Source organism: Melospiza georgiana, chromosome 5 (genome assembly GCF_028018845.1).
Source record: "Melospiza georgiana isolate bMelGeo1 chromosome 5, bMelGeo1.pri, whole genome shotgun sequence".
Taxonomy (NCBI): Eukaryota; Metazoa; Chordata; class Aves; order Passeriformes; family Passerellidae; genus Melospiza; species Melospiza georgiana.
This window is the reverse complement of record NC_080434.1, coordinates 4,770,066-4,786,655: the sequence shown is the minus strand read 5'-3', so window position 1 is coordinate 4,786,655 and position 16,590 is coordinate 4,770,066. Positions and strand designations below refer to the sequence as shown.

Sequence of the window (16,590 nt, the reverse complement as noted above, 5' to 3'; positions counted from 1 at the left end):
CATATTATCTATGTGTGTGTTTTAGATGTATCTCCTCTTCAAGTGTTGTTTGTTTGGTTTTCTTTCTTAGGTGCGATAACTTGGGAATACTCCACAGCTGTGCAGTTGTTTCATGAGCAGTAGACCTAAAACCTGACTTTCTTTCTAGGTTCATTGCCTATGTATTTTAGTCCCCACTGTTAGGTGCTCTGGCTCCCTGCCATGCTCCTCAAATGTACCCTTCATTTTAGTTTCTTTCAATGTTTTTTTTGTGTGTTAGGGATGTCATGCTTGTGGTTTCAACAAATAGAACATGAATTTTGATTAGTAGTAGAGTGACTTTTCTTCAAGGGAAGAGGGGCAAAGCTGTGGTTGTCTTTCTTCAAGAATCACTGTTGGCTCCTATTGTTTCTGTTAGGTTTCTGTCTTCTGTGAAATTCATATCTGAGACATCTAGTATCTTGCAAAATTTGATAGAACTTGGACAGCATGGTTCAAATTTTACGACTTTGTGATTAGTCATCTCATAATAGCATTTTTTTCTGGAAAAATCAAGCTAAAGCACTTAGATGGAGCCAGAATGTCATATCTGCTTAAAGAATCCAATAAGACCATGGATTTTTTCCCCTTGGTAAAAGAAGAAGGGAAATCATTGCAAGAATTACTGTGACTGGACAGGATAAAACATAACTTGAGATACTATTTTCAAATAGCAATACTTTTGCCTTTCAGCCAGAGGACACTTCATAACATATATGCCTATTTGTAACAGAGCTATTGAATCTGTTTAAAACCGTCCCTTGAATTTCTTTTATGAATTTACACACATGATAAGACCTGAAAATACACTCTATATGTTCAATTTTATATCAATCATGGATAGATCCATCAAGCCTCTGTAATTCTGCCTTACAACTACTGTCTCTCAAAGAGTTTTCATTATTCCAAACTGCTAGTGGCCTTTCAGCAGGAGGAAGCCCACAATATTGTCTTATCTTGTGTGATGTGGGGGGAAAAAAATATATTCAGATAATTGCTGGTTTAGTGAGCTTGTTTGTCATAGGCCCTATTCCCAAGGTACACTTTTTTCCTGGGCAGTAATTGATCCATTTTTTATTTCCTTCATCTTCTGCTTTTCCCCACTGCATTCAGATTTTTGTGGCAAATATGTATGTATATATATGTCAACAATTACTGCCTTGTTCAGCTTCCCTGCCCTTGACTGAATTTTTATTTTGCATTCTCCACAAAGTCCAAGTTTTAGACCGGTATGATAATGTGACATTTTCCAGCTTGTATCAGTAAAGATGAAAGCCTTTGGTAGTGATGCCTAACTCTGGTTGCAAAGAGAATGAGAAATAAACAGTAGAAATCTAGCTACCAAGGCTCCAAATTGATTTTTGTATGGACACCTGACTTATGTACAGAATCTCACTGGTAAATGCTTGAGATCACCAGGACAGGAGAAGAGCAGGAGTAGACAAGAAAGAGCAATGCTTGTCTGTCCTTGTACATTTGTGTTGTGCTCTTGCTGGGAGAAGATGAGTGCTTCAGCAAAAAGTGACTGTAGAAACTGAAGTGAACTGAAAAGTGGCTAAAGAAACTGCAGCAGAAAGAGTTTCCAGGTCTGGATTCACTGTGTAGTGCTTGCTGGGTTCAGATGAAGCCAGGTTATGGGGTGAGGATCGCGGTTTCATGAACGCTGTCAGAGTCCCTACACCTGCCTGCCTGAGTGTTAGAGGGGATGAATGCAGATGCAGGCAAGGGAATGGACCCACCTTAAAATTTACTTTATGAATGTAAATATTTAACTTAGGTGAGCCTTGGTAACAGGGAGACCCCAGACTTTGGGATGGGACAAGGAGCTGGGCACAGACCTGGCTAGGAGTAGCAGAGGATAGGGTTGCTGCCCTTGTGTAAAGTTTCATGAAAACTAATCTTAATCCTGTTGTGGAAATACACATCCACCTTTCTGGTTTAGAAGATGACAGTGATTGACATGCAAGTCCTGTTATTGTGCAGATCCCAGAGTTTTGTTAGGATTATAGATTATAAAGTAAGGGATGGGTCCTAATTAAACAATAGATAGAATGTACAGTTTACTTCAGTTGTCTTTGCTCAGACTTTTACTTGCAACATTGATTCTTACTTATGCATGTAGTCTGCAGACTCTTCTAACAATGTGATATTTCCATTAACCATCATCAATATTTGCAAACAGGAGATTCATTCACATTGGGTAACAAATAACTTGTTCCTCAGAACTGTCTCAAAGAATATGTTGCAGCTTTTTTACCAATTAATCTGATTTGTAAGATGATGTAAATATTGATCAAATTTCAAAACTGAACCTCTGTATTTGGGGAATGTAGTGAAAGTTAACCACAGACTGTCATAACTGATGTGCTACATATTTAGTTTCTGAAGTGTGAAGGCTTCTAAGAAGGCTATGAACTTTTACCTGGTGATTTTCCAGAGCCACCAGGAGGTGGTCTTCAAAAAGCCTTAAGAGCCAAGGGAAGCTCTTAGAGAGGAGCAAAGTGTTGTTGTCTGCTCAAAGCTTAAGCTACTGTGCAGGCTTACTCCCAGATTTGCAAGTGTTGGTTCGAGTACCTGCATCTGCTGATTTGTGTGCTGCTACCGTGTCTGTGCCCAAGGAAGGTGGTTCAAGAGTGTCTCAGAACAAAAAGATTCAGCTTTTCTGATACAAACTGCCATTCATGATTTAGCAATAGATTTTGCCTCTGCATGTTTCATAGTAGTTATTTTCACCTCTTAACACTTTACTGAGTGATACAAGTAAAATTTGTTACTTTTTTCCTAATTTCTGATTTTGCTTTGATTTTTAGAGAAGACAACCTATTTTATTACTGCCTCTATGCCAAGGAGCATGCTTTACCTTCTAACCAAAACCAAAACTGAAGGTATTTTAAATGGTGCACTACTCCATCTTTGTTTTCATACATCACTGTATCAGTCTCCTCTAGCTGATTTAGGATGATTGCTCTTCAGATTTGTAAATCACTGCTTCATAAGCCACAACAGTTTTGGGGAGGTCGTGGAATTGGTGGGGTTTATTCTGTTGTGATTTTAAAAAAGCAAAAACCTGTTGTATCTCTTTAGCAATTAAAAAAAATATTTACTGCCTGGCATATGGCAGTGTTTAAGCACCTGATTCAATTTAGAAGAAATAATTTACAAATAGCTTAGTGTTATGAAGTTTGGAATAGAAACTACTCACATATTGTTGCTTAGTCAAAAAACACTAGGTTCAATAGCAATGCTAACACAAGACTTTGAGATGGTATTTATGAAGGGTTGAGGGAAAACAAAAAACAATGAGAGAAGAAGTAGTTCATATCTCCAGGAGACATATTTTCAGTAACAAAAAAACTTTGTTCTTTCAAACATTGTTTTTGTAGTCATTTTTCAAAATTAGGCTATTTGTGGTAGATTTTAATGGAATTGGCATATTGCATGCAGAAAATAAAGTATATTTGTAGCAGTGTAGGTAAATTAAATTATTCCAGTAAATCACTTTAAAGTACGAAAATTGTACAAATAACACTCAGCCCTGCACTTAATAAAAGCGATTAGAAGATTCTACTGTTGTAGATCTCCAAGAGTGACTAGAAAGAATGAAGGAAAAAATTATTTTTGTTTCCCCTCTGTTTGTGTCATCTGTGGACACCAGTCCCCTCTCCCCTTGCCAAATGACACTGATTTGTTTGCATGTTTTGATTAGGAACCCAGGCGTGATATGGCTCATATTCTAGATACTATTGTTTGTCAGATAGGAGCAGACATCTTGCTCAAGGTCACAAGAAGAAAAATCTGTTTCATGATGCTGAATATAAAATTTTTTCTCTCCATTTAGTTCCCTCTTTACCCTGTAAAAAGCTTGTTTGGAAAATTGACTACTATCCATTTGTACTATCAGTTTTCTGTGAGAAAAAATTCTTATAGTTAAAAGTAGGATATTGATCTGTATAACATCCCTGTACATAAAACATTCACTGACATATCTTCTCTATTTCCAGTCTATCCCTTACAGGGAAGATCACACTTCTTCCCTTTATTTAAGAATAAATAATAATTTTAAAAAGCACTCTTTCCCTGCATACACACTCTCACAAATGATTGACTGTATTTGTTTAGATCGCTTGCACTGTCTTGGGGAAGCTAGAGGGAAAATTGGAAATGCATCTACTGTATCTCTTGTGTAAATTAGTTTTTTGATCGTTTTGATAGAAGATAATTGCTTAAACATGACAGTTAATTTGTGTTGTGTTCCAGTGTAGAAGCTTCAGAGAAAGTGTGTTACAGCATGTACAGCTGACTTTACTTTCAATTTTCTTGACTTCATACCAGAGGCATTTTTATGTCTGCTAGAAGTACAGCACATATTTTTTGCAGTATGCTAATACAGCAATCTGTGCAAGGAATAGAATCTTGCTTTTAATCTTACTTTAGAAGTTACTGGCAATGACCGTGTCTTTGCTATAAAAATTACAAAATTCGGAAAATGTAATAGTTAATGCCTGACCCTCAGGGTCTTGTAATCTAGCTGAAATCACTTTTTCCAAGCAATGAAAAATATACTTAAATCTATTTTTTATCAATAGTTTATAGGAAGGTTAAGTTAAAAGGCTTATTTTTAGCACCTTTATATTAAATATATTTATTTGTTATAGTACATGGATAATTAAAAAAAAAATTTGCTTCATAATAAAACCTCTAGTATTCTAATCTGGGATTATAAACAGGCATTGGCTTTCAATGAAATAGTGAGTGAGTGAATAATCATACTGATAATTCTGGCTATAAAAGAAGAAATCCAGGTGTTCACTATTAGTCTGTCCAAATCAGTTCTCAAATCCTAGTGTCTGACATAAATGGAAGTGAAGCAATTGAATTGTAACATAATGCTGTGTCATTACACCTCAGTCTTAAATTGTGCTGTTACTGAAAGTCGTTTGGAGAAACTTGGAAATCTCTGTGGAATTGATGCTGTTATTAATGAGAAAGTAACGAATCACTGTGTGTTTGATCACACTACAGTGTTGCAGAAGAAGTGGAACAGGAAATATAAAAGTGTCTGAAGGAAATAATAAAAGGAGCTTCTGTGGTATTGGTTTGTTGTAGAGGCTCTGTGTCCCTGCCTTGCTGTATCTTGCTAGACAAGGAATGCTAGTGGCATTTCATAACAGCAAAAGTCTGAGAGGATGAGAACATGCTGATGACCAGACACTGACTTACAAGGAACACTTCCACTGCTGCTTTGTTATGAGAAACATAGCCAGCCCTAATTTTTCTTAAGGCCTGAAGCACTTGCATGAAGAACGAGTGTAAGGAGAAGTGTTAGGCTTGAGAAAGCACTGATAATTTATGCCTCTTGTATAATGTTTGTCAGTTTGGGTTTCCGATTTACACAGTGGCTGTGATGGGGCAGGCTCTGCTGCCTAACCCAGCTTGGGCTCCTGGCTGCTCGGGGCTCGTGGTACCTCGTGGTCCTGGGGTAACCTGGTGGCTCCTCTTCTCTCCCCAGCCCACAGTGAGCATGCAGTCAGCAGGACACAGGGAGGAAGGGCAGAGCACTTCAGCATTTGGAGAATAAGCACTGCTTACCCTTGCTGTGATATCTTCAAATTGCTGCACTTGTGAACAAAAGCCTCAGTTGTGGATATAATGGTGTTTTATATTATCATAAAAAGTGGGTTTAATGGTGATTTGTTTGCTGCTGTGGCTGAGTTAGTGAAGCAGCACCTCTGCTTCTTTTCCTGAAGAAATTTATTCTCAGGTAGGTTTTGGTTCCTGGCCTGAATACTCTGTGCAAATATCAGAGTGGTGCTGTCTATTAAAATACATCATTATTCCTCTTGGTACCGTAGCATGATAAATATGAAGTAAAAGATTTTAAAGGTACTCATATATCTTCCCAAGAGACAGATTTTTGCAAATCTGTCTCCATTTACTCTCATTAGTATTAAATCAGTACAATTGATAACAAATGTCAAACTGTAATGTTTCTGGTGAAGCAGACCATCTGCCTGTTTTGTAATATGAACATTTATGCTTACAATCAGTATACTTCAACAACTGTGCTGGAAATGCCAGGTAGTAATGTCTGTTACTTGAGGTTTCTGAATGCATTATGTATATTGGAACCATAATTAGCTCCATGCATTCTGGCAAATGTAGTTATTAAAGTGGATTTCTTTCTGTGGATTGCTTACCTCCCCTGAAAATACCGTCCTCCTCTAAGCCTGTTTTATTTCTCTGTGATTGATAGTTTCTTACTAATGTATTTACTTCTCAAGCTAGTTTTCTCTCTTTGAATAACTGGAATTTTTGAAGGCTGACTACCAGCTAAAGTAGTGTTGTGATATTCAAACAGAATTATCTTGCCATCAAGTTACCACTTTGTTTTGATGGAAAGTTTTTGATCAAAAACAAACAGTAAACCAACTAAAAATAAAAATATCTGTGAAATTCCTTGATTAAAGCTTTCAGGACTGAAGAATAACTTGCTTTTCTTCTGCAGGGAGCAATGGAAAGGGAAAGATGACATATTTCAGATGACTGTTGAGTTGTCCTTCCCATGTGGATGGACATTATTGCATGGGTGGGTGATAATGGGCTTCAGTCTCTTTGGTCTCCCATAAATCTGATTTCTCTGTCAGCAGTTGAGTCCATGTTTGTAGTCTGACATGAGCAGCTCTTGGTTGACACGGCCGCTCTGTATCTGTGTGCTGTGGGAGTGGAGTGAAGCCACCACGCTAAGGAGAGCTGGGCTGAGAATGTTCCTGTGCTCTTTGGGTCCTGCAGCACGGATGGCACAGTGCAACCACAGAAGCTGCTGTGGAGGAAGCAGGAAGGGCTTTAGCACCAGGCCATTGTGGTGCTAAGCTGCCCAGAAAATAGGGAATGCCCATCTGGACAGTACATTTAATTAGTAGCATGGCTTCAGGAAAATCGCTGGCAGAGATTAAAAGATTGGGAGAGGGATATCTCTGCTGTTCCAGTTTTTTACTCAAGCCTTTCTCATTGAAGAAAAGAGTCTTTGATGTCTTTGACTGTGGAACCTATTGAGATTCTGGTACAAAATAGAGAGATTGGGAGTTTTTTTGAGATAAGCATTACTTTTTCTGGAAGGAAACTGGAGAATTGTGGTATATTAATAGCAAAGCTCTATATGTTATGCAGGCATTTTTTTCAGCCAGAAACACTGTAAATAAAATCAGTGAAAAGATGTAAGATGCATTCTTTATTCTGTTTTACAGTAACCTTTTCAATTTGAATATGAAACAGTTGCTAACATTATGCACTTATAACAGATAGAGAAGATTTGCTGATTTATTGTGTGATGCATAAACTGATCCCTGTACTTACTAAATTTCTTTCTCCATTGTAGTTTAAGAATGAAAGATGAGTTATTATTTTGTTTTTCAATATCTGATGACTGGAAATAATATTTGATTTAAAAAAACTTGGGTTTTATTTGTTGTTGTGCTGCTGGTTTTCAAACACTGGCAAAGCTACTTTCCTACTTGTGGCATATGATGCAATCTGTGTTTTTAACAAACTTTCCCTGTTTTGCTGGTTTATTCAGTGTTTTCAGAGCAATATGTTACATTCCCAGCTTTCATGTTTGGCTTGGAAACCTGCACTGTTTAAAACTTGAAAATAAGCAATATTCATTCATTCATCTTGGTTTTTTAATATAGTACTGGGAGATTATTCTTAGAGTGTTATGTCTTAGCAACTACACACATAATATGTAGGTACATATAAAGTGTATATTTTTGAACATTTATTTATGTTAGGTTTTTGCATAAGTACTTAGCACGTATTTGCCATTACCAGTCGAGGCAGGGATAAAAATTCATCCTACAAAATACAAATATCTATGTTCTGTAACATATTTGTATTTCTGATTTGTCCACTGAGTCTTGGTCTGGCAATACAGCAGAGATGTCTTGTGTACTGAACATTAACAATTTTTAGATGCTTCAAAGCATCAAGATTTTTAAGCAGAGGAGTTCAGACGGTGAGAAAAATCAATTGAACAAAAACTTTGCTTGAGATTACTGTAGTATTTGATGCCATTATTCTAAGCAGAAGCTTGGGTAATGTGTATATAGAGTTGCAATCCTACAATAAAATCAGAGCCTGCATATTCTGCCAAGGCTCTTAGTTAAGTGAGTATTCTGCAGAATCTGTCACTTCATGTTGAGGAATGTAAGAGGCAGCAGCCATGCAAAATTGCAGCAGGTTTTAAAGCTATAGAACTTCTTCAAAGGAATTAAAATGTTTTAAGTCACAGTGTATCATACACATATCCTTATAGAACACTTAAATGTAGTAATATTAGGATGTTATGTATTGATGTGCTCTGTGCATATGATGCATCATTGTGATTTAAAACCTTTAAATCATTTATTTTTTAATCTACTTAGTTTTGTTTTTTTGTTTTTTTTGTTTTTTTTTTAATTGTTTCAGTTCTCCTGATCTCAGTAATAAAAGGCAGCTTCTAGTATTCTGTTTTGATGTGGGTTTTTTTGGAAGGCAAAGTTTTGGCAAAAATATGCAGGAGTTTCCAGCTTTACTGGCGTGCTTCTTTAGATGGCCTCTGCTTAATTCATGTGAGAACTGCAAGACTGGAGAGAGCTCTCCCATTTTCACCTCTAACCTGTGTGTAGGACATACCAAACAAACATAGGCCATAAAGGGATGTCACATGTGTCTGTTTTCCAGGCAGTAAAAAGCAACTCCTAATAGTCAACCAATATCTGCGTAGTAAAAAAACCAAAACAAAACCCCCAAAATTGTTTTTACCAAAATGTGCTGTTAGTTAAGGCTTCTTTCTTAACAAAACAAGTACTATTTTCTTACTGTTTTAAGTAGGTTTGAGCAAGTTGGTAGTCATTCCATTTTCTCATAAACTGGTTTTTACTTTTATGTCATTGTATTGTGTAAAATAAATAACTGTTATGTGTTTCCTGTGATGACAACTTAGTTGCTTCAGATATTATGCATATTTTATCAAATCTTTAGTTTCAGAGAAGCTGAAAGAGATGATCTAGACACTGTTCAGGCTCTGAGCAGAACCCTAGGCACAGACTGAGTTGCTAGTTAGTCAGATGCTTAGAGACTTTTCTGGTTTGTTCCTGAAATGTGCAGCACCATTTGTAGCTGATATGTAGCTGACAAGTGATATTCTTGCCTTACAATTTTTATCTAGTTAGGTAATTGAAATAAATGGGTAAATGTACCCAGTATCTGGAGTGAGCTTTGTGCCTGCTGCTCTGCTTTCTAAGAGTTGGCTTAGATTGCTCAGTTAATAAAAGTTTTAGATGTCATGTCTCTAGAAGGCCCAATATAAAATTCCTCCAGCTAAGAAACATTTTTATCATTAATTGTTTCGTAGTAAAAAGAGAAGTCAGTGTTAGACTTTACTCATAGTCTTTTCCATAACAGTTGTTAAGAAATTACATTTGAGATTGACCTAACTCAGGATAATGATGACTGCTCTGAGAAACAATGTGCAGTCTCTGTGCAGGTATTATTTCTTTCATTTTCTCCTCCTTATATAACCACTGTATTTCTACAAGTCTCTCATCCAATTGCCGGCCCTATCCTTTTATTGTTGACATTTTTCTACACATCTCTTAAAAAAATAAAAAGTGTGTATTTGTTCATTTCTTATGTGACAAGACCCTTGCTCTCTCGAGTCCTTCTCACAAGGGTCACTTTTTGGCCATTTGCTCTTACTTATACACAGGATCTAAATTATGCTGCTGAGTGACAATTCTGTGCTTGTGATTTTCAGCTGTACATATTCCTTGACACCTTTAATGACTCTTCTCTGTTCTCTTTGCCTGCTGGTTCTGACTTTCCCTCTAAATACTTCGCATGAATGTGTTTCTCCTGGGGACAAATCAACTGTTCTTCTTGTATAGTTGCTATTTAGACTTTCCATGAATAACCTTGGTATGTGTTTGATCCTGAACTTCTCAACTGATACTTTTCCTCTACCTGGAAATGTCATTTACTATATATAACGTTGGCATTTTTTTAGTACCCTGTGGTCTGAACTTCCTGTCTTGACAGTTTCATTTCTCTCCATCCCTTCTTTGTCTCTGTATTTGCAGTGTATGAAAGAAGCATTCATTCTTTTTCTGACTGTTCTATAACTTGGCTGCCTTCCAATTAATTTTGGGGATCAATATGAAACCATTCTCTCTTACTCATAATCTGAATATGCTGTCTTGTATATTTTACTTTCAGTGTTTTCATTTTAGCACAACATGAGTCAGTGAATGAGTTACATGAGTCAAATGAATTTTAATTGGAGCTCTTGTGTCATACATATTGCTTTAAAATATTTTAAGGCTGTTTTCTTGTAGCTTCTCTATCTTATTTAGGTGAATTATTTTCAAATGAAGTTTCAAGTTGTTTGTGGTTCTCATTTGTTAGATTTTAAAGTGAGAGTACATTTTTTGTGATTCATATATGACATCTCCTGCAGTCCTTTAGTGTTTGGACCTTGCAGCAGGGTGGGAGCTGCCAGTTTGCACCATGGGCAAGGGCCATGAGACGAGGGAGCGACTCCGAGCTGTGGTGCTGTACCCCGAGAGCAGCAACAGCTCTAGCTCTGGACTTGAGTCTTACCTATATTGACACTGAACCAGCTGTCACATCTGTAGAGCTGATAGAATGTTCCTACCATCAGATTCCAGCCAAAGAAAGTGTGGGGCTTTTTTTAAAGTGTCGAGGGCTGAGGCATTTTGGAGATTGTTGAATACAGGCCAATGGTTCATTAGCGTGTTGTTGCTAGCTACAGCTGCAGAACTTGGGAAGGGGTGATCAGTTATGCAAAGGTCAGAGCCTATTTGGAGGCTTGTGTTGGTTTCAGTCAAAATGTTTTAGCTTCAAATGTGAACTAAGGAAAACCAGTTCCTTCCAAAATGGTGTTTACGTGTCATGACAAATTCACTTAGATGTCACTGGCTGACCAGAGAGTAGCTCTGAAAGCTATTATGTTTTGAAGTTAGTTCTGTCTAAACCTTTAAAAAGTGTTAGCAAATTTTCAAGTACAAATGACAAATTTTATCCAGAAGCCTTTGGGAGACATTAAAGTCTCCTACTTTGTTTGAAAGTTGAAAATTTTGTTTTTTGTTGAAACAGTTTTCCACTTTAATGTTTTGTCTTTGTATACAGTAATATTTTATGCGTATGCAGAGATCTGGATGAGTTTTTTCCAGATGTAATTTAGTATCTCCTTAGTAGCCACAGCGCAGGCAGGTAGTTATGAAGAAAAGGTATTGTTGGGATTAGTCTTCTAATTTTCAAAATAAATGTTCTCCTTTTAAACAGAAAAGTAGTTCAAGCATCCTTAACACAGACCCTGCAAGGCTCTGACAGTAATTTCTTTATTATTTAAATATAAAGGCAAGAGTGATAAATTATCCTTAAGACCTGTCTTGGAATAGTTAGGGGTCAAAAATTTCTGTCATAATAACAGTATGAAATTGTGATATCTCTGTCAGCATAGGCATACAGTTATTATTTTCATTAACCTTACCTGCATACTTACTTACTTTGAAATAACATTTTAGTTTTAATATATGACTAAGATTAAGTTCGTTTGTATTGTAATCTGGAAAATTGATTTATGTTGACTTTACATTTTGGTGTAAAGGGGAAAAAGCAATTAATTTTATTCTGTTTTCACTATTGGTCTAGAATGGGATATTCTACATGTGAATTCTGGCCTAGAAGGAGCAGACAGTGGTTAGCTGAACCTCCCTTATTCCTTCCTGGAAATAGTATCTCTTGCTCAGTGACAGCCTTGTTTTGTTTTTGAGTTAGGGTTTTTTCTTCCCCTTTGCTGAATTTCTGGCTTGTTTGAGTTTTTTTCTCACCTTATTCTTGCTTCTTGCTGTCCCCCTAAGACAGTTGTTCTGGCAGTCGAGGTGCCCCATCGCACACATCCAGGTAGCCCCCTCTCCCTGTGGGGTTTGGACTGGTGGATGCTCAGCTCCCCTGGCTGCTTGCATTGCTCCTCCCCAGTGTCTGCTCTGTCCTGGGGAGCACATCTCCCCTCCTCCTGGTTTGTGAGTGCCGTATTGCAGGTGGCAGGGTTGCAGACACCAAGCTTTGCTCCTTGCCATCACTTTGTCATCAATAGGGTGAGCATCGTCTCAGCTCTGCAGAAGCTGCTGTTGTCCTTCACTTTGTGCTGCACGTAGGAGAGCTGCTCCTACAGCCAGCAGCTGTGTGTGCTGTCTGTGTTCCCATCTGCTGGAAGATGCTGTCACAGACAGGGTCGCTGCAGGATCTTCAGCAGCTGTGCTCAGAACAGTGCTCTGCCTTTGGCAGGTGTGACTCGGAGCCTCCTGGCTAAAGACACCTCGGTGGTTTTCACATCCAAAAGTTAAAGGTGCTAAATGACTGTGACGTGCTGGTGGTGGCTGCTGTGGCTGGCATCCACACCTGGGCATCTGGGATCTGCAAGAAAGCCAGAGGAATAAACTTCCTCCCGTCTGGACAAAAGGATGTCAGTAATCTGAAATGTTCTTTGCTGCCTTCTTGTGACCAGGATCAATGACTAACAAACACTTTGTGTTGATATTGATTACTAGATTTACAAAAAAAAAAAAAAATATTCCTGGAAGGCATAAAACTTTTAATAAAAAGAAAGAATCTTGGATGGTATTTGTATTTCATAGTTATGCTATTAGACATCCATAAGCAGTCTTTATTTTTCTTTTAAAATGTCATGTAAAGTCTTAATGCAGGAGACTCACACAGGCTCCTCAGCAATCATCATACGGAATATAAATATAGAAGTATTTCTAGTATGTAATATTTCTATTTATTAACAAACAACAGCAAAATACTTTTATTAAAGCAATCATTAAGCTTGGAGAAATTTAAAAAATAAATATGCAGTGTTTCTCACCTAGTCTGTCTAGGCATCCTTTGCCTAAAGGCTGTGGTAAAGCAAGTGTTTTGCTAGATTGTTCGTACAAAATAGACAACTCTGAGTAAGTGTTGCTTCAGATGTGTGTTCTTCTGAATATTCATGAAATGAAGAAATTAGAACTGACACTTTTCATGCTGCTAAAATTCTACTTGGCCTCCCAAATCTAAGAATTACTAATTTCAAAGGGACTGAATACATGTATTTCTCTTCAACCATAATCTTTTGTTTGTCCATTTCAATGGCATTTCACCTTGAAACATATTTAGGAGGTTCAAATGAGGTAGAGCAGACCTCTGTCCTTTGTTTATCTTGTACTGAATCTTTCCTTTAAGCCTAAAGATTTGGTTTTTAATTTCTGAGTTCAAGATGCACTTTGCAGAATATTGTTAAATAGATTAAATCCAAATGCAAATAGATTTCTGCAATTGTCTAATTTTTCCTTTTATTTTCTTTTCATGTGTGCAGTTTTTCTATTACTAGTAAAAATAGTACAATCCTGGAAAAAATACTGGAGCTGGGGTAGATGTGGAGAGAGAAAATACCTGAGTAAAAAGATAACCTTGCTGCAAACAGACTTTTCACAACACAATTTTCTATTTTAGGAGTAGGAATTAATCCAGTGAATTCATCAAAATATCTTAATTAGAGCTACAGGTATGATTTGCTCTTTCAAGCTAGGTATTGATAAGAATCCAGCATTTAGAAATTTAATTTTGTTTTTAATCTTACCCCATTCTCAAAATTAAGATTGATTTGATCTGCCAGTATGTGACCTTTACAAATCACAACACTACTTTATCACTTGATCCTATTTCTGAGGAAAATCTACGCAGATAACACAGCTTCCATTTATTATTATCTCAAAATCAATACATTCCATGTAAAATTCTCTGCTTTACAGAAGTTGCTGTAAATAAAAATGTTTAATATGGAAGTGATTTCTTTAGAACACTATTTATGAACATAAGATTTGATAAATATATAATATTTGAAGCAAAAAATTAGATTTGAAGAGTCATCTATTATGAAGAAGTTGCAAGCCGTAGATTTTACTTTGGAAGTGTGGAGATGGAAATATTTTTTTCAGTGGATACCTATTTTTATTCTGTATGTCTCAAATAATGAGCAGTGCACAGCTGTAAACCAGCAACATTGCATGTTAGATAAATATGCATTTCAGGCTAAACAAAATACTTTCTGCAGGTGAATAATCTACATTTACCTGTAGGTTTTTAAATTTTCTTCAGTTATATTCTAGTCTTCATTAATTTTCCTGACTTTATGCAGGAAAGCTAGTGGTTTGCGACTATTATGAATAATTTTAGATGAGTATCTAACCATGTTCTTTCTTTTATACATGCTGGTGTGTCAGGAACCAAACCATATAACTTGTCCACCACCAAAAGAGACCTTTCCCTGAGCTGTGCCATTTCCCTCACTCCCCACACCAGCTCTGGTATTCAGAATGGGCAAATTTTTCAGCTCTGTGACCCACTGTGAACCTGTGTGAGTTGAGGAGCTTGTAAAAAACATAATCTCCTTACCCGAAGGTCAAAGTTGTGAAGTTTTCCATTTTTCAACTGTTTTTTCCCAACCACCTGCTTGCTGCTTGCATATCTTGGAATTTTTCACAGCACAGAACCTCATTCTAAGTGAAGGTGTGAAACCAGGGTTTTCCCCCTCCTCATATACTGCTTCTGTGGACTCATGAAAGACAAACCCAGCAAAATCAGTTGGCTGATTTTCTCTCTCATCCTGATGTACAGCTGCCACATAAAGCACTGCAAATGTGTGGGAAAAGGGTAGAAGGGAACAAGGGTACCACATTTGGCAGTGGCCTTTGCAGTTAGAATTAAGAAATGCTGTAGATTGTGCTGCTGTAAAAGCATAAAAACAAAGGTACTGGTTAGGCCAAGCATTCAGCTAGTTTACTCTTCTGCTTCCTTCTGTACTCAAATGTGAAGAGGAATGAAAAAAAATTGCTATCTCTTTGGTTATAAGAGACAGTGAATAGTTACATCTTCAGTCTCAGGTTGATGTTTTTTAGCACAATTCTGTGGGACATTTGTCCATAGAGAAAACATTTATTTGTACCCTATTTGGCTATCATCTGTCTGTTACTTTCTCTCAGAGAATATTTCTCCCATTACACCACAGCAACTTAGATGTTTGGAGCCTACCTTTGAAAAAACTTTATCAAATGTCTCCTTTATCATATTCATTTTACTTCTGTAAAAAAGCATTCCAGAAATTTGAAAGATCTGGAAGAGAGAGAACTGTACAATTGTGTAAAATCAGAAGTTTGAATATTCTCCACTGCATCAGTGGAGTGTTAGATGTATTTCTTGTGTGTGTGTGGGTCAACAAATGGTACTTTTATCATTTCTTGGCAACTACTGCTACTTTTTAAAAATCTGAATTTGATCATTGTAATTCAAGGAGCTACAGAGCTACTTTGGAGTCTAAGATCTGAACATCTTGTCTCTAAGGCAGCTGTCTGACAGAAGTCTCCAGAACATTATTCTCAAATATTATCAAATTTTTGGGTCAACGGGGAAAAAAAAATCCTTCCATGGGATGAATTCTGATTTTCCCATTAGATGGGGAATGGTTGTGCTTTATTGTATTTACAGTCTTATGACTTCCTGATATTCTCAAATAGTTTTCAGTTTGGAAGGGTTAGAAGATAATTAGGCATGAAAAAAAAGTCTGTGCCTCCTTTCAGTTATGTTATTGTTACTGTTGATGATTTTTTTTTAAGTAATCTTGCTGTGTGTAAGAAAGAAGTAGATTTTCCTAAGGTAATAATATTATCTTAGAAGATCTTCTAATATAATAATTGTAAAATATTTGTTGTTTTGCTGATCAAAACATTCTGAATGAAGGAATGAAGTTTTAATTTTTTTCAGTTACCCAGAATACTCAGGGCCAGGTGATAGGTCTGGTCTTCAACTTTATTTTCAAGAAGCTGATAGAAAACTTTGAAAGTCACCTTTTCTACTCCCAAGATGAGACATGGTAGCTATACCCATGGTGTTAATCTTCTCAGACTACGATCAAAATATGATCCAAATGGGATCATTCAGATCATTTGCCAGGAAGGGAAAGGGAAAGTTTGGAGATCACTTATGAGAAGGCATGCATTTTTGTAAACTGAGCAAGATTTATATAACAAGTAGTGAGGGATATTGAGCTAGGCAACCCTTGAACAAAAACCACGCTCTTAACAAATCCATTGTGTTCTGTGTCTGTTCTGTATGCCTGAAATCTTTGTGCTCTTTACCTGAGTTCAATTCAGTAATTAGTAGTGAAACCTGGAGAGCAGATGGAGTGGGGAGAGCTGTAGGAACAGAGAGTGCTGGCAGCCCCTTTTCTGAGCTTGGCTTTGGGGCTTCTGGCTTGCAGCAAACCTTGACCTTGCTATGGAGGAAGGGAGGCAAACTCTGCTTCCTCCAGCTGCTGCTGCTGGCTCCTGCTGGGAGAAAAATCAGTGAAGATGGTATATAAATTGGTAAAGATTCCAAGACTGGAAGAGGAAGGCTTCTTTTGGCACATAAAGGTAAATTCTTATATATTTAAATAGTTCACATTTCTCAAGAGAGTGCTTCCAGTTATACATG

General features: G+C 37.0%; 1 protein-coding gene across 19 annotated transcripts in view; it reads left to right on the top strand.

Annotated features, from left to right (window-relative positions):
- Positions 1–16,590, top strand: part of TENM3 (teneurin transmembrane protein 3) — a 1,287,001-nt gene that overhangs the window by 937,839 nt on the left and 332,572 nt on the right. The gene's annotated exons all lie outside the window — the stretch shown is intronic.